Below are 18093 nucleotides of genomic sequence, written 5' to 3'. Positions count from 1 at the left end.
AATAGAAACGAGATGATTATTATATATGTATTATTATGATATAGTATGAAATAAACTGTTCCATTTCATCCAGAAGGAAACTCGTTTGGACATGTTAGGCCAAATGCATCGACATACTGTGATTGATTTTGGGGGATGTAAAAATGGGCGCATAACTGGTTAGTTTCAAACCTTGGCCAAAAATAAAAATCACTCTTATACTTACCTATACCTTTTGGCCTTTTGGTTCCCATTGGTGATTGGTGATGTCCATGTCTCATTTCCATTCGTTCGACACCTACAAAATCCATCAAAATGCTACAAACATAGACATCAAGAAATCCAACAGAATTCCCACGGGATTCGCTCCGTTTTTACCCATGCCCCATGCCCCCCCGATGCCGCACGTCCCCAGCACCTCCAGCAGCAGCGAAATCGGCGAGAGCTCGTAGCCCTTTCGCTTCACCGCCATCCTGGTTTCGTGCTGTTGAATTCAATGGTAATACTAAAAGATGTTGGTGTGATTTTAATGAACAGACATGAATTATATGGGGATATCTCATATAGTTGTGGTTGCTTATTTGAGGAATTATAGGCTTTGACCTCTGCTAAGTCAAATGATTTTAACATGTCGCTATGGGAAAAAACACAAGGTTTTGATAGGCAAAGCATCTATATAAGTGGGCCACTTTCAACAGTTCTGTTCAATTCCCCTTTGGTAGAAAATTAGTGAACATTGAAACACCTAAAAGAAGCAGGAGGTGTGGGATCCATTAAAAACATTTAAAAAAACATCGAATTTGTCCATACACTTGAAACCTCAGATCTGCAGCACACATGGAATTCTGTGCAGCAAATTGACCGGGCAATGGTGATGCAAAGCACCAAATAGGTGGAATGCAGGCAAGCCGCGGCAAGCCATCAAATGTCTATGTTATGTCAGATGTTCTGCTTACAAAATCTTGTAAAGCGTTGATCCAATGGGCAGTTCTTACTCCTTGAAACTGGTTGCCCATCCCAGATATCCCAGGCCTCTCCCAGATCAAACCGCTCCTTTCAGAAAGCTGAAACCTGGCAGGTTTCGGGGGCATCGGCAATTCTGCCGGTGTATGCGCCCCATTCTTTGGTTTTTGATATTCATACCATTCTAATCCATTCCATACAGCAACTCCAAAGGAATTGGCAACAGAACAGCGCCACGATCCAAAATTGGGGAGGTAGCACTCCACCCACTGAACTGGTTTTCATGGGTCCAATTTGGCTTCAGGACCTAGGCGCATTCTGGCCAGTGGAAGGAATCTCCTGCTTTTCACAACCATAATGTCTGCTGGTTATAGACGTTCATCACTGTAATTGCAAATGGTCCAATGGGAATGACCCATCACCATCTTCGATGTAAGGCAACAGAACCAATCCCCATTTCAGGTTGAGACCTACCCCTCCCAAACCTTCTTTGGCACATCAACTTTCAGATCCCACCTCCATATTCAGGACTAACAAATGCATAATTCTATTTCATATCATAGGTGAGTCCTGATCGCAACACCACGGGGCCTTTGGTTTCCTTTCTGTGGCCATGTGCGATGCACACAGCACCATGACGCGGGTTGAAACAACACACTGTGATTTTGTAGTCGAAAAGTCAGTTGGGATCATGTCGAACAGATTAAGAAAAATGTGAAACCACAAACTATGGATGGTTATTGCAGACCCACAGACCGTTGCTAAAACTGAGATTTGTTGACTATGCATGACTAAGTCATCTTTGACCACCCGTGGTCCTGATAGTTGGGTGTGATGGCTGGAGGCATTGTGAAAGAAATTTGCACATGAATAATACCATGTTTGTATGGGTTTGTTTTGATGATTTGTGAACGTAACCACGGATGGAAGATCATTCCACCAGTCTTGTTTTCGGTTCTTGTAGCTGCCAATGTTCCTTTCCATTTGAGTGCTACTGCAGCGACATTGAAACAATCATGCTGAGGCCTGTGCCAAAGTTCCGGGTGGAAACTTGGGTCAATGAACTATATCATATAAATTCATGTAGGTACGTAATATTAATAAACAACATTAAACCACATTAAAACGCTACATGTGATTGCTTCAGGAGATGGTAGGTAATGCAGGGAGTCCCTCACCAAGAGTTCCAAAGTTTCGGCTGTCGAGGCTGTCAACTCAAGTCCAAGAATAATTGATGTGTTGATTTCTGACGGTTTCTGCCAAACGGAGAAACCTGTGGGTCTATCCAAAAGAACTCTACCAAGGAGCCGTGCAAGCACAAAAACTTTTTGAAGATTGTTTGAAGTAGTTGGCCCAGGGTCGTGTTCGTGGTCCTACTGTTGCCGATGCTTCGGAGGGTCATACGCAGGATTCCAAGCTGCTGACCCGGGTGGGAACCTTAGATACTTCCCTCTTCAAAATGTATTCACCTTGGCAGCACATTCCCTCAAAATGGACAATGCCAGGAAACCAAACACAAAGGACAGCAAAATAAAAAAACAAAGCGGACCTAGGAGGAGTCAAACCTCCAAAGTTTGCATTCAAACCATGCTGGCTGAAAGAGATTCTCAGATAACCCCACACACAAAAGGCCAATCGGTCCCTGTTGTTGCTGATCGTGGCTTGGTGAGGTGGGTGCAACCCCTGTGGCAGCTGGCTCCGTTTTTTCGTTTCGCCTCCCCGGAAGATATGCTGCGCTGAGCTGGGCTGCCTGGTCAAACCAGATTTGACTGGCAAGGTGCCAGAATTTGATGGATGGGTTCTGGTAATTTCCCATATGTCCAATTCATTGAAATCATTCTGGATCAATATGGATCATGGCCAGTGATGGTAAACCAAGTCATGCGAAATCAACATAGATCAGTGTAGCGGGAAACTGTGACTTCAGGTTTAGGTTGCTCTGGGTGCGTTGGGTGCGCCGGGTGTGCTGGGTGCGCCCCTGGCAGGTGGGGAACGTGGGGAAGAAACTCCGACGAAGAAGTGATATAGGAGGCTAGAGCGGTTGGAGTTCTGAAGGATCCATGTGAATACCTAGGGCTTCTCACCGGTGCGCACACTGTGCACAGTCACTGATCGCAGCGGCAATGCAAGATTTGAAAAGTCATAGACAGTTCCGTGACACAATTGGAATGCATATGCATTTATAGAAGCCATTGTATCGCCAGACGGATCCATAGATCCATATGACTTAACTGTTTTGCCAACAAGAATGCTGAGATGATCGGAGATGCATATCATATAACTCAACAAGACTGCGGGGCTGTCGTTCCAACCCAAAATCAGTTGAGCCAACGTGTCCAAGTCACTTGCCATGGCAATAACATGCAATAACCAGTGTTACAAACCATTGAAGAAACGGCAAGTCTTTCAGGGTCCATTGCACTCACAAACATCTCTTCTTCACCGCAGGACGCCCAAATATGGAGATCCTTGTCTGGACGAAGTTGTTCTTGGAAAAGGGAGGAAAAGATCAAGTTCGGAGACTGATGACATAATTACAATATTACAAATTAATCTCACCGAGATTGAAGGGCACAAGCCAAAAAGATCGAAGAAAGAGATTCACTTGCCAATATTCGAAGAAAGCATGGATAAACATGGTATACCAGGATGCCAGGATGACCATACAAGCAAATACAAGGATTAATGCCTCGAACCCGCCACACAAATACGGGTATCTATCAACACACCCAAACTACGACTTTCATGTCAGCTTCCAGGCCTATTTAAAGGGTATAGATCAAGTCACTACCCCAAGATTCTCCAATATCCAAATAAATATGCTAATGTATACTCATGTCACCTAATCTAATATCAATCTCTGGTTGGTTTAAATTCGCCCCCCCAAAAGGCCGAGCAGAACCTCGCGGGCGGCGCGCCCGGAGAGGAGTTGCATCAGGCTCTTTCCGCAGCACGGCGGTCGCTGACGATGCCTCAGCGTCCAAGCCATGAAAACTGGGGGGGGAGTATGGAGGTATATGACTAGCAAAGAAAATTGCTGGGATATAGGCCAACCAGAAATGGTGGTAGTAAAATGTCGTAAACCTGCAATCACAATTACCAACTGGTAAACAAAAATATAACTGGTTGTTCTGGTTGATCTCAGACCATGCCCACAAAAACAACAAACCTTCGAACAATTGGGATAATCATCCCAGGTAGCACGGGGTCCAGACTATCATCTGTGATTCTCACATATTCTGACGGGGGTTGGGTGATGAAATGGCATGGACGCAAACATGAACGAGCTCTGCCCCCCCCTCAATGCGTCTGATCCGAGTTGCTGAGAGGTTGGTTGGGATCCACTGGGTTGGCGTCTGGGCGCACCCGGGTCCCTTAGCAGCCATGTCATTCACAATGGGTGGAATCCAAACATGAGTCAGGGAACTTAGTGATCATTTTTACCATGGGTTCCAATATTGATATTACTGAGTGTCCTTGGCATTGTGATTTTCCAGCATGAAATGAATGAACATGATTGAAAATCCACGGTCCTTTTTCCAAGGAAGACCTCAACGGATACATCCTGTCATTGTCCTAGGGTTGGACAACAGTCAATGGGTGGAAGCCAATCTTGATCTTCGAAGAATAATATGCAATTCACACACCTTCATTGAAGAGATGTTCTGCAGCTGACAAGCACGGCAAACGGCTGAGCCAACCAAAAAATGCTGATCAGCCAAGATCTGGATCTCATATCACCTTTTGAAAGGTCAGGAAGGAGAATTCTAAAGCTATGATAAGCAATGATAATCATTGATAATCTATGTATTTAAGCTCCCCTTGAATAACATTCAATTTCAATTCACTTCAGAAAGACATCCAGAGCCAGGTGCCCCCGCGAAATCGAATCCTGGCGGGGTGGTGGATATCTGTTATCTGAAGCAAATTCGAAGATATATTGGACTCATCTGGACTCCAGGATCTGGATGTAGCTGGCTTCCATAATTCACCATTGAGAATGGAGAGTTCAAAAAAGGAAGACTCCGATCTCCAAGGTGAAGGACTTATTGCCTGGACCTGGTGGAAAGGGTGCCCACCCTGAGGCCTGAGGAATCCAGCATCCAGTTGGCTGTGGGTGGTATCCATTTTCATCCCAGAAAGCATCATCGAAGATGAAATCACCTCGGTCAAGATGTGCCACTCCCTGTGGTGTCTATAATTGGTGCCCTGCTGGAATGGACTTGCGGGGAAACTTTTTCTGGATCCCTGAGATTTTGCACATAGTCAAGTCATCCCAAACGGGTAGTTTGCATTTTCAATAGGGCGACGCCCAGTTCTTTGACACCGGTCTTCGGTAGCGAGTGTTGCTTGTGCGCCACATACAGTAATTCATGGGCTGCACCTTCACTTGTGCACGTGCCCAGGTTCAATACGCATTTTGGCCAGAAGCTTCCCCAGATTGAACCTCCATGTTTTCCAATTGCTATCCTTAAAAAAAAACATGTTGATTGATGATGATCGATGAATGTTGATTGATGTGCGGATGGATGATATCATCTCCGCTTTGAATCATCGACTCAGAATGGCATTGACTGAGTAGGTCTTTGAACCAGCCCATGTCAGCTCTGGCGCCCCTTCTCCAAGGCTAAGGGACAATTGCTGTCGATCTGGGACTTTTCGAAATGTATGCCTTGGATCGTGGTCAATTCTTGCGGGTGCCATGGGGAAGAGATTTAACATTTACCCTGCAGGGAAACGAGCAAATGGAATGAAATCAAAGACCATCTTTCACGAAATCTCCAAAATGCTTTTATTGGGATGATGATGATGATGATGATGATGATGATGATGATGATGATGATGATGATGATGATGATGATGATGATGATGATGATGGTTTCATGTCATACATGGACCATTTCCGGATTCCAAACCACAATTTACAATTTTCGAAGAAACATGGATTATCAAGGGAATTCAGTCTCAAAACTCCGCAAACATCTGAAAACTGGTTCTGAAGGGTGGCTTGCTGTAGATAGACTGCTGGCCAAGGATTTTCTTGAGGGAAGGATTTCTTGGGGTAATCTCCAATGAATAAGCCCGATTTTGTGAGTGGCAGGGCAATATGAAGTGCCTCTTTGGGATATTGTACTGTAGAGTTTTTCATCTGACCTGTACGGCTCATCAATGCAGCTGCGCCACATACGCAATATTTGTCCAACTCATAGTCGGCCAAAGTCCTGTCATCCTGACACTGTCTCGCGACATTCGAAAAGCAACTCCTGACATCAGACAGCTCAAGGTTCTTATATCATACATAATATGTATGAACTATTGGACTATGTGTGTATATCCGAATATATAGTACATACACACATATATCATGTATAAATTTGCACATGTTATATATATATATATGTAATTATATATATATATATTATCTGACTTTATTCAACCCATCACATCCTCTCAGGGGGAGTGTTTTTTTTGTGGATTCAGGCCTCATCGAGGTCCACATACTCGCCGAAACTATGGAGGCTCCTTCCTGGGAGCAGATGAGGGCTGTGAAGTCAATGGGTTATAAATCATGTTTAATTGATGTGGTTTAATCCCATAATAGTGAATAGTCCCTAAATGTTTAAACCACATGTTTAAAATATTCATCATATCAACAATTGATGTGGATCATTAGTATGTTTTTAATCATATCCAAAATCCAAAATGATCCCTATCAACAATGAATAGTGAATGATAGTCAGGAGATTCAAATGACACTTAAAATACTATGTTATGTATCCGACATCATCCAACAATTACAACTTTCAACAGGAAAATCACTACACGAGTTCCCCCCCATTCCAAAAGAGAAGTTCCATGCCCAGTTGAGGTCCAAGGCTGTGCGGAGAGCCACCAACAAGAAAGGCTATGGAAGAAGAACAATGCTAGTGTTTTCCAACATGTTCCAACATCATTTGGCCCAGTATTTGACCAGTTCCCACATGTTCCCACGTATCTTCGCCCAGCGATTGTTCCCACGTATCTTCGCCCAGTGATTTTCTCCAGGCGTCGCAAATGAGCTGAGAGGTGATGCCTGCTGGCTGGAATGCCAATCCTGGCGCAGGACTCGATCGAATCATTGGGTCGGGACAAGCGACCAACAAATGGAGCAAATTTCGCATCAAACTACCTGGGATTTCTGGATGTTCGTCCCCCCATATGAATGATGTACCAGGTTTTGAACCATCCCAGAGACTGAACAAACTGGGAATAGCTGGTGATGACACTCCAGTTGTGCTCTGGCTATTTTATTTGTTTTGCATTGCTGGTTGATAGGAAGTTTTCAAGTGGCTTCTAAGATCTTCCAAACCCTGCCGCGGTACCTTTGGGCCAACATCTGCTTCAGCTCCTTCACTTTTGCGCTGGGCTGCACATCAAAGACCTAAAGGGCCAGGGCTGCAGCGTGATCCCACTCCAGGTTCTGGCCAACCCTACTCTTGGTCCACCTTAAATCTGACTTGTTCAAAACCATGGAAATTCAGGTCCGGATGGGTCAACTGGGTCAACCAACCCCATAATACAAGCCATCAGAGCGGGATGAATAGCAGCAGATGTGCCAGATGTGCCAGGCTGAACCTCCAGCCCAGCCCCCGGGTCTCCCTACCAGGTTCTGCTCTTGGTATTGTTGTAACCGACCCTTGTCCCATTCCGAGGTGTCGCGCCTCAGATTCACCAAGCTTGGGATGGCTCTCTGGGTCTTACCTTTTTCTTGCAACAACATTAGATGCCCTTGGCCTCGGACTATGACAAGAACCCAATCAAAGAAGACATGAAAAGTTCACTGCACACGATATTGATTAGATACATTGTCTCAATGTTTTTTTTTTTTTTACCGCAACTAAACACCATGTTTTTCGTCGAAAGCCATTCGCAATTTATATACCCATACACATTCTGAGGCTGAGGGGCCTTAGTGCCATTTAACCTCCAAAATGGTGATGTTTCAACCAACAAAAAGGACATGAAAGAACCATGAAGAACATCTCTTGCCACTCCCATCTAGATATAATATCAAGAGTGAGATTGGGGCTAATCGTATTGAAGCATCCCATTGTACTCCAATATGTTTCAACCGCAAAGCCGCTTACAGTATATTCTCAATTATATAATTCCAAATAGACGATAGTCGAATCCCAAAACCCATATTCCCATCATATCCATTCTAAATCCATCAATACATTGGGGAATATGTGTATATACTCCATACAAACCCATACAATCCCACTATAAATCCACTATAAATCCACTCTAAAACCTATAAATCCACTATAAATCCACTATAAAACCTATAAATCCAGGAATCCAGCAATATCTAATGAATCCCAGGAGATCCGCCTCCCTGGATCCCACACATTGGCGGCACATTGACGTGCAGCTCGAAGCCCTTCACACGAGGCTTCACCTTGGTCCACGGAAACTTAGAGTGCGGACTCTTATGTAATGGTAGATATATATATATATATATGTATATATTCATATGTATATATATATAATTACACATGTATATAGATACTATATGATGTGTAATTATATGTATAAAAATACATATTCTATCATATTCTATCTATATATCATATATCTATACACATATTGGACAAAACCAACTCACTGCCTGCCAGATCCTGCCAGCAGTTATCCTGAAGATATTCCGAACTAGCGTGGTATCAGTTGGATCATCTCCCCACTTGGATGTACAGTAACACCCACTGGGCACCCAAAAGGATTAAGGCTTGTTGCTCCATAGTACGAATAAAACCAACAACAGCCTCTGTTCAAAGGGCCCGTGGATAAATGTATAGAATTTCCAGTTCAACCCATCCAACAAATATGACTGAAATCTGATACAAAAGGAGCCTCAAAAAAGAACAGCTTTTGGAGTACAAGTCCATAAAACTTCCTTGATAATCCTTGAATATCCTTGACATACTGACATGTATATATATATATATATATATATACTGATACTTGATTTCTTTTGGAAACTCAAAGTGCCCAAGGTTGCTTCATGATATTTCCATATTAATTTCCATATTAATTTCCATATATTTCCATATTAATTTCCAATACTTTTCCTCAACATGTCCATATCATTCTGCCCAGGCACCGTGAGTCTTGGAGGCCAATCATCCAGGCCCGAGCCCATCCAGTCCTGGAGACATCGAGTCGCCATGGTCGCGACCCATCAACGGTGGAAAACAACGGGTTTAAAACGCCATGGATCATGGGAGTTTGATGGAATTTGGGTTCATAAGTATCATAAGTTCGTAGTTATCTATAATGTATGATAATGTATGTATATACATGATAATCGATGAGAATCAGGTGTATCCGACAGGATCCATGCCCAACAACAAATCTGACTATCATTCCATGTTCTGACCTAGAGGGGTACGGGGTGGAAGTGCGATACCAATGACCGAGTTTCTCAGGGGAGCAGTAGCCGCAACTCTCCAGTCGCTCAGGACTCCTACATTTCAATGCCCTCTACATTTCAACTGGGAGTGTAGTGTACTCCAAATCGACAACTGAACAAATATGAAATCTTATCAATCATCATTGAGGCATCTGAGACCATTTCTTCTGACTTCAAAATCATGGAAGTGGAAATTCCTTCCAGAGAATCAGTGTTTACCAGGATTAACATCTTTCACAACGGGCTTAACGCTGCGCTGCGCTGCTCGGTCCATGTAACATTCGTGCAGCTGGACTTCATCTGTCAAATTGGTCTCAGCCGCGAAGACGTTGATATCCTGGACACGCTGTTGAGGATAGGGACCTACAGATCCTACAGGTCTCAGATGGTTTTGGCCATTGGTATTCAACCTTTAAAAGGGATATAAAGGGATTAAAGTATATTAAAGTACCCAAGTTTGAACCCTGCCAGGTAGTGCGAAGCCGTGCGCTCTAGTACGAACCCGACCACTCAAGAAATATTGATGGTTGGTGATTGGTAAGATCCACCGTTGCTCTGGTGACACATACACAGCACTATGAGCGAACTTTTTGGATGATCGACACAGAACACAGTGGATATAGAAGAATGGTCAAGAAAATCCTCTTCCAGACTTTTCCAAACTTTGGGAGGTACACCCTCCAAATACAAACAATGATCGGCTTAGCAGCTGTACTTCCAATCAGCAAATCTCCCGTGTTTTGTGCTGCATCTTCCCTCAGATCTTCATGTCCTCCAGCGGCATGCCTTCCATCTTGGCTAACTTCAGGCGTAAATCGCCAATGGTCGACTGGCCTGACCTGGGTTTCACGTCCAGTTTTTTGGGGAGGGGAGTTTAGATGTTGGGTATGGTATGGTTACAGTATATATATATATATATAAGGTCACTGTAAAAAAAAGAGATATGTTTATGTCATGTTATGACTCCCATGTAAGAATTGTTGGATATTCAAAACGTATTCTGCCGATGTGACTTCAACAACATTGAAACCCAAGGGTACACACAACTTGGTTCCCAGCACACCAATCACCTCGACGGCCTGGTGGACCCAGGGTAGTTGACCATTGAGATTAAGAATAGCCCATCATGGGCACTTTATTGGCCAATAACCCCTATCACTACATAACCATGGGCATTATCTAGATAACCAAAAACTATGGAGAATCAAAATTCCGAAGATCTCAGGATTTTGAGGTGCAATGGCAGAACGCACGGGTGACTGATAAGCGTACAATGTCCGAAATCAGCCTGACTGGTGGAATATCATGAAGCCGAAGTCTTGTCCAAAAATCAAGACAAGCCACCAGAACACTGAAACATGCTTGCTGAAAGGGCTTGTAGAAACAGATGATCACTGAAATAAACTTTCAGTTCCTGTGATCAACCAAAATCGCACGAAAAGTTGATCCCTGGAGCATCAAAGGACACCGCATACACCCAGCAGACCGGTCGGTACGCAGATGCTTATCATTTGACCATGCCAGTTCCGACTCCCTGTCCACCTTGGCTATCTGCACCTTGCTATCCATGGTCCTGTCTGCGCCATCCTGTCATCTCAAATGGAAACATCATTGCTATTGTTGCCCTGTTGCCATGTTTTTTGTAGAGGCAGCTAAGACAAATTCAATCTTTGTTCTTTGTACTGTAATGATATGTACACAAAATATGTAGAACAAATACATAGAGAGAGACCAAGCTGAAAAATTCGGCAATTTGTGGATAGTTCCCTCACCATCATTCTAGTGACACAACTCAAAGCCAAGTGAGCTCAGCCCGCAAGTGGGAGCTCAAAGCCGCACATTTATGCAACACCCGACCAGTGGCATAGAAAATTGAGCACAAACGATTTCAGTCCCAAACATAAAGTAGAGAAACATCACCGAAAATGGCCACTTATGCAGCAAGGACTTATATATATATATATATATATACATACATAAGTTCTCTTTCAGAAATCTCCCGCAGGGCATTCCTGGGGCTATGTTTCCCCCAAAAGAGGCAGGGCCGACCTCCAGAAATTTCACCTTGAAGGGCTTCATCAGCTCGGCTTCCTGGCAGACTCACCAGACCGGGTGGCCCAGCAGCCAAACTCGGGTTCGTCTTGAGCTTTGAAACATGGAGAACCAAAATCAAAGTAACACCGCCAAAAAAAGAGATAATATCATAGATCGCATATATATATATATATATAACTATCTAAATAAATATATATATATATATATATAATTATATATATATATACATTATAGCTATATGTAATATCTATATATATATATATATAATATCTGTGTACATATAATATCTATAAGCAATATCTGGATGTAGTATGGATATTTGATATCTATCTGGTTTCATACCACCCTGGCAATCAAACCTGGCAATGGAAACTCTGACAGGCAAACACCTGTTCAACGGTCTAGCGCCTTGGCGTTGACGAGTTGGTTTTCATCCACTTCCAACATCTTTCGAAAGGTAGCTTTGGCTCCTGCGACAAAAGCTGAGATTTATGTTGATGTACAATCTATATTCGGATTTCTTCCATCACTACAATTCAACTTATTGAGATATTTCTGCTCAAACATGTTCAAACCATCGCAACAAAGATACAACTGGTTTATGGGTTTCAACTTCTTAGAGTTCCAGTTCCTTGGAACATGTTAGATAGTCAGTTTTGGATCATTAATTTATCCAAATATGTAAACGTTAAGCAGTTTTCCCAGTCAATAAATCAATCTGAAATAGATATCTATAGCCTATATGTATGTATGAAACTGTAGAAAGAGAGTTTATATGTGCAAATAAATGTTTATGTCTGTATATATATATATATATCTGCATACTATACATGATTCAAGTTTCAATCTCTTTGCGGTCAAAACCCTGGGCACTGCAATTCGCCATAGTTCGCCGTCCAAATCGAACCATCCATGAAGCAAATTGAATCTTTCCTTTAACAGTCTTTAACTGAATTTCCAGATATTTTCAGAATGGGTGATGGCCTTTTAAGTTCAATGTGTCGAAAGGTTTCGAATGAAGGATGATCCCAAGTCACCGCATTTTGACAGTACTGACTATAACAACTTCCCTACCTCCACATCAGGACTCGTTTTTGCATGTCAGTACTGCGCAGGGCTACAGTAGCGTCTTTGGCTTCTGCTTTGAAATCAGCTTCATGAAGACCAACGAAGGGCATCTACTGGGTGACCGGAGCCTTCTTGTCAAATGAATGCTTATGCACCTTGGCAAGGGCCAAATTCTATCCAATGTGTTGCAGAGCTGCTGGGTTCAAGCTTTTGCAATGCGGTGTACAGACAAAAAATTGAGCCTGTTAGTTAGGCATCAAGAAAAACTTTGCAGGTCGAAACACACCACTCTCAAATATGCACACACTAGCACAAAACTAACACAGTCAGCGGCGTATTTACCAGTTTTCTCACTTGTCAGCCAGAACAAATGCCAAACTTCCACGTGTTCTAGCACAAAAACTGAAAATCCTAGGTATACGGTATGCCCCAACACATGGTTATATAATTTGAATGTATTTGTCCTTTCGGGTCCTACTAATTGACCAAGTTGGCACCTTCTTCCATCGCTGCCACTCTGATGCTCTCTGCTTCTTCTTCCCCCACGATGCGGTTCTACTGGATTCGAATTTGAATCCCGCTTTGGCATAGCACCTCCGGGCTCGCTCCTCGGTGCTTGCAGTGATGTGGCCATCCGTTGGGTAGATTGCTGGGGTTCTCAAGCTTTGTAAATGGAAGGAGAAAAAGAGGACCCCCATATATCATGTGTGTATATAAGTAAAATCATATATATATATATATATACATATATATATATATATGATACATGTATAATGTAGATGTGTACATATTATATATATATATATTATGAAATATAGAATCAAATAGGAGACCAGATCTATCTGATTTTTCGGGGAAAATAATGGTTGGCTAATGGCTTGGGGGATTGAGCCACACGATGCGTGAGACACCAAAAAAGGGACCGTTTGTGATGAATTGTGATGATCTCCAGGGTCACCTTGAGTAAAAACCATTCAACATAGTTTCAATGCCAAAGTTCACGACCAACTGGGAAACTCCCAGTACCCTTGTCGCATCAGCCGAGTTACATTAGCTTTCAATACGCTGAGGTATATGTTGTTGCATCTCCACCCGATTCCTCAGGACAACAACATGCTAACGCTGTCAATGGATGAAAGTGAAGAGAGGACGCACAGTAGGTTGCAGCATGTTATATCATTTTATAGCCACTGGTAGCGTCTCGAAATTACACCGTGAAACGTGAAACACGTATTCTCAATCCATCATATCTTCGAATTTAAAAGGGTTCCCGTTCTTCATTATGTTTGCAAACTTCAGTGATCGTTTTTGCAATGTGCTCCTTTTGTAGAGGAGACTGGATCCAAAAAACACAAGCACCATGACTTCATGCGGCCCTGGCCCAACACTTGCATGTCTTCGTGCCAATGTGTGGGAAATAGATCAGCCACACGGGTTGCCGCAACCAAGCATCTATGGCTATGCTCCTCTGCAGCTGCTAGAAGCAGCTTGCCCAAGCCACGGTTCATGTGTTTTTCATTTACCTTGGCTGGAGGAATGTAATTTGGGCCAATGAAACTATGTCTCAACATGAACCAACATTATGTGGCAAAACAGTGCCTTTCTGAAACCACCAACCAGCTGTAGTGGACACATCCAAGCGGCTTTAACATGGGATATTGCTAGTTCCTCCTGCTTGGGCACATAGCGCGCCTTAGAAACCAGCATGGTCACATATGGCCACAGTGGAGAGATCAAAGCATATAGACGTGCATAATCAAAAAAAACACATGTAACACAATACAATACAATACACTATAATATACAACCAAACCAATGCAATAGTAAAGATGAGATGTAACATGATTCAAACATACCCAGGATAAATAAGAAAAGAAAATATGATCCGATACATTTCAAATCATGTAATATTATATACATGCTAGCACAATTGAATTTAAACAGAACAACATATATATGTAAAGTAAAAAGAACATAGCAAATCATAGCATCGTGTAAACCGTTGCAATACAACAAAACACAATACAGTACAGCACAGTACAGTACAGTATAATACAATACAATACACTACAATACAGTACAATACGATACAGTACAGTACAATACAGTACAGTTCAATACAATACAGTACAGTATAATACAATACAATACAGTACGATATAATACAATACATTTCAGCAATACATACACTGCAATAAGACTTAATTTGATGAAATACAATACAATGGAATCTCACGCGCATATATACATATATATATATACACATATATTTGTGCAATAAGTATCTGTATATATTTTGTTCATTACACATATACATATATTTGTAGATAATTGTAAACACATATACAAAGCGGATCAAGGCAGTACATGCTAATCCACTATGCGTAGATGGCCCGCTCAAGACAAAAAACACCAATTGTGACATGTGACGTGACTCACCTCCCGTGAGCTTTGGTCAGCATCAATACATCATTCAACCGCGAAACCATGTGCTTCTGCTTCAATCACCTCGGGGTGCGTCCAAGAGGCATGGATGTATCCAGCCAGGGCCATAGATCGGAGCTCCACGAGTGGCAGGGTGAAGTGATGCGGCCTCTCTCCAGCCAGCACCGCCTGCAGGTTGGCAGGACTTGACTGGACACCCCAAAACCTTTTAAACCTTTTGGGGCCCAGCTGTCATCAGATTATCCTATGAGTCTAAACAGGACGCAATACCTATTTTTGGTTTGAAGTTTCTTGCCTGGCATTGCTTGAAAAAGTCCAGAAACTGGAACTGCCTCACATGTGTGAGGGAGAAATTTGCTACAAAATGTCGACGCGGGATTTAAATCTTTGAGCTCTTCCGCAATAGCATCACCTTGCGCATAGAATATGTTGTAGACTTAAATACTTTAAATTGAATGTAATGAACATCCCCATCGTCCTTTGCGAGCACAAGTCCACGTTCACCAACTATAAAAATAAACATACATGTTGCTTCCGTAGCTTAGATATCTCCCTATTCTTGCAAGTCAACAACTCAACAACCCCCATTTCTTGATGCGCAAATCCCTATCCAAGCCACCAACCCATCAACTCCTTCCCTCAGGCCTTGATTGCTTCGACGGCAACTCCTGCCTCATCTGCAATCACACCTGTATTCTGACACCACTCCTGGCTGAGGGCTGGTTTGTGGTCTTGGGGTCGCGATCAAAAGGGAATGAAATCAGTATCGATGATTTGCCTCCTGATCTGCAAGAGGAAACGGACGCGATCGTTGAGCATCAAGTTTCCAAATCATTAACCTGAGTTTTCTCGAATTTTACATCGGATAAATTCAATATTAAAATTGGATGCAACACTGAGAACATGCTGGAAAATATTTAGTTTGATCTGGCATGTCGACAATTCCGTAGCAGATGTAAAGAAAACCACTACAGACTTTCTCGAATCAAGCAAGTCAGCATCAGAAATACATGGCTAAATCAGCAAAGTTCTCTGATATTCGTTAGGCCGTTAGGCCACAAAGGAGCCACGAAAGATGGGACTTGGTTTGTGTAAAAGGCACCCAGAATACACGAGGGGTAACTACTACCAAGACAAACCGCGTGTTTGACCCCAACTTGTGAATTTCAATGTGACACTTGGATACAACAGTGACAAAACTCAACATTGTCCAGGTACCACAACATGTGCTGACAAAAACCCGACCCAGTTGTATGTGAACCTGCTCAAAAAGGGACAAACAATGATCCAGCAATCCGGCATACAGCTTGCGTCGAGAACAACGACCCACTTGAGACAGAACCGAAAGGTTGGAAGGACCGAATATATAACTGATTGCAAAAGAATGGACGTGATGAATTGGGCGCCGTCTGTTTGAATTTGCACCGATGCTTAATTGAATCTTCGAATAAAGAAACTGAAAGCACAACATTGCGGTTGCTATCAAAATTAATATGAACGTCTCGTCTCATTTCATTGTTTCTTCAAAACCACTTCTGATAGGTTGCAACACTGCCCGCATCTGCCCACGAACGTCCTGAGGCGACAAATCTCGGAACCAGCATTCCTGCTCGAGGAGCCTTAGATGTACCCGTCAGCACTATGCCAGGTTTGAGCCTGGCCTGCAAGGATGGCAAACCACCTCCCCAAAGCTGTGGCCAGGGGTAGATACGCAACTGCGCTACTTGTGGGTTGGTTGGTTTATCTCTTTGCAATACAGGAACCCCAAAAACAAGGCCCTATAGGAACTTCAACATGATTTCACTTTCTCAATCAGTCATACCTGTGGCCTGCTTCGTCTTAAAGATTGTCTCTGACTTGCAAGACGTCACTTTGACCACTATGGACATGGCCGATGCCTCTGCGGTTTCTGGGGCAGAGGGGCTGCTCAAATTAAGAATGCTAGTCATTCACGATGTCTTGCTGGTTTGACCGACGCTTCCACCAGATCATCCGCTGGACTCAATTCGCTGTTCAAGGGACTGGGCATGATCTGCCGCAAAGTTTTTTTCGCAAATGCGTAGCTGTGCTGCGCAGTCTGCGGGGCAGGTCCGGAGAACAGCGTAGTCGCCATTTTCGCCAATGATGTCCTTTCACGGGGACAGGCAACATACAAACATCAATGGATATCGCTAGCCGGATGTGTCCAAACATTGAGGCGTATATGTATTCTGTATTTACTACACCTACGATATGTCATGCATGTCCTTGTGTGTATACTTGAAAATAAATATGCGTAACGACCAAAATATTCGAGTACGAAACAACATCGCACTAGTTTTAGATATTTGGGGAGGCAAAAAAATGTAGTCCTGCAAAAACGAATACCTTTTGACAAAACGACTGCTGTCAGTTGCTTGGTTGAGTTTGAACTAGAATCAAGATGAATCAAACAGAAACCTGATTGAATTTGCCTTGAAAATTGCGTTCATGTTCCTAATTGAAACTCTGCTCGACCCACTTGGTCTCAGAAGTTTTCTCATCAGGGCTATCATCACTCTAGAACAGGTGCCTCGGGGGGAATTTCATGCCGGTCAAGAACGGGCCGCGATCACTTTTCCACGAAACGAACCACATGGAGTTTCAAAGATCTCAAACACATACGAAAGATTTTCCATGATCGTCAGAAATAAAAAACAAACCACATCGACTTAAATATGAGGGGTTGTTTTGGCCTAACTATCAAATACATGAGGCCACATCAAAAATCCTTTGCATCCGACTGGTTGTTATTGTTATGTGGTCATCGCTTTTTGGGGGCATGTGGTTTTCCAAGGTTTTATTGTGGACATCAAAATATTCAAGATCCAACATGATATCAAAATTATCCAGAATCCATTCCAAACAGGTTTGGACATCGATTGAGCAATTGTTTGTTTCGTTGGTTTCAGGTGTTTCGGCGCGACTTCACGTTACTTTCATGTTGGATTCATTTGCATGCATCCTCCCTCATGTGTCTTTCATTTGCATGCATGTTCCTTTCATTTTGCATTTATTTCTTTCATGTTCCTCTCATGTTGCATTCATTTCCTTTCATTTTCGTTTCACTTACTCTTCGTTTGGTCCTTCCATATTCCTTTCATACTTCCCGA

General features: G+C 42.8%; 7 long non-coding RNA genes across 7 annotated transcripts; all 7 read right to left on the bottom strand.

The window, feature by feature from the left end:
• Nucleotides 1-396: 396 nt before the first annotated feature.
• Nucleotides 397-1612, bottom strand: LOC140925470 (uncharacterized). The gene is made up of 3 exons (XR_012164416.1): nucleotides 1534-1612; nucleotides 1012-1050; nucleotides 397-452 (listed from the first exon to the last, which is right to left on the bottom strand). It is a non-coding gene; the product is annotated as an uncharacterized lncRNA (long non-coding RNA).
• Nucleotides 1613-2643: 1031 nt separating this feature from the next.
• On the bottom strand, nucleotides 2644-4312 carry LOC140925468 (uncharacterized). The gene is made up of 3 exons (XR_012164414.1): nucleotides 4266-4312; nucleotides 3845-3914; nucleotides 2644-2692 (listed from the first exon to the last, which is right to left on the bottom strand). It is a non-coding gene; the product is annotated as an uncharacterized lncRNA (long non-coding RNA).
• Nucleotides 4313-4822: 510 nt separating this feature from the next.
• On the bottom strand, nucleotides 4823-6469 carry LOC140925465 (uncharacterized). The gene is made up of 5 exons (XR_012164412.1): nucleotides 6426-6469; nucleotides 6127-6172; nucleotides 5579-5614; nucleotides 5030-5106; nucleotides 4823-4834 (listed from the first exon to the last, which is right to left on the bottom strand). It is a non-coding gene; the product is annotated as an uncharacterized lncRNA (long non-coding RNA).
• A 518-nt stretch (nucleotides 6470-6987) lies between these two features.
• On the bottom strand, nucleotides 6988-9132 carry LOC140925464 (uncharacterized). Its single transcript, XR_012164411.1, has 5 exons — nucleotides 9086-9132; nucleotides 8334-8383; nucleotides 7586-7643; nucleotides 7305-7363; nucleotides 6988-7036 (listed from the first exon to the last, which is right to left on the bottom strand). It is a non-coding gene; the product is annotated as an uncharacterized lncRNA (long non-coding RNA).
• Nucleotides 9133-10163: 1031 nt separating this feature from the next.
• Nucleotides 10164-11921, bottom strand: LOC140925466 (uncharacterized). The gene is made up of 5 exons (XR_012164413.1): nucleotides 11858-11921; nucleotides 11444-11485; nucleotides 10937-10981; nucleotides 10454-10473; nucleotides 10164-10233 (listed from the first exon to the last, which is right to left on the bottom strand). It is a non-coding gene; the product is annotated as an uncharacterized lncRNA (long non-coding RNA).
• Nucleotides 11922-12548: 627 nt separating this feature from the next.
• On the bottom strand, nucleotides 12549-13616 carry LOC140925473 (uncharacterized). Its single transcript, XR_012164419.1, has 3 exons — nucleotides 13567-13616; nucleotides 13015-13125; nucleotides 12549-12672 (listed from the first exon to the last, which is right to left on the bottom strand). It is a non-coding gene; the product is annotated as an uncharacterized lncRNA (long non-coding RNA).
• Nucleotides 13617-13968: 352 nt separating this feature from the next.
• On the bottom strand, nucleotides 13969-15673 carry LOC140925472 (uncharacterized). Its single transcript, XR_012164418.1, has 4 exons — nucleotides 15608-15673; nucleotides 15047-15130; nucleotides 14162-14209; nucleotides 13969-14040 (listed from the first exon to the last, which is right to left on the bottom strand). It is a non-coding gene; the product is annotated as an uncharacterized lncRNA (long non-coding RNA).
• Between the last annotated feature and the right edge of the window lie 2420 nt (nucleotides 15674-18093).

The sequence above is a fragment of the Porites lutea genome, unplaced genomic scaffold, assembly GCF_958299795.1.
Source record: "Porites lutea unplaced genomic scaffold, jaPorLute2.1 SCAFFOLD_40, whole genome shotgun sequence".
Taxonomy (NCBI): Eukaryota; Metazoa; Cnidaria; class Anthozoa; order Scleractinia; family Poritidae; genus Porites; species Porites lutea.
This window is presented reverse-complemented; position numbering and strand designations above follow the sequence as displayed.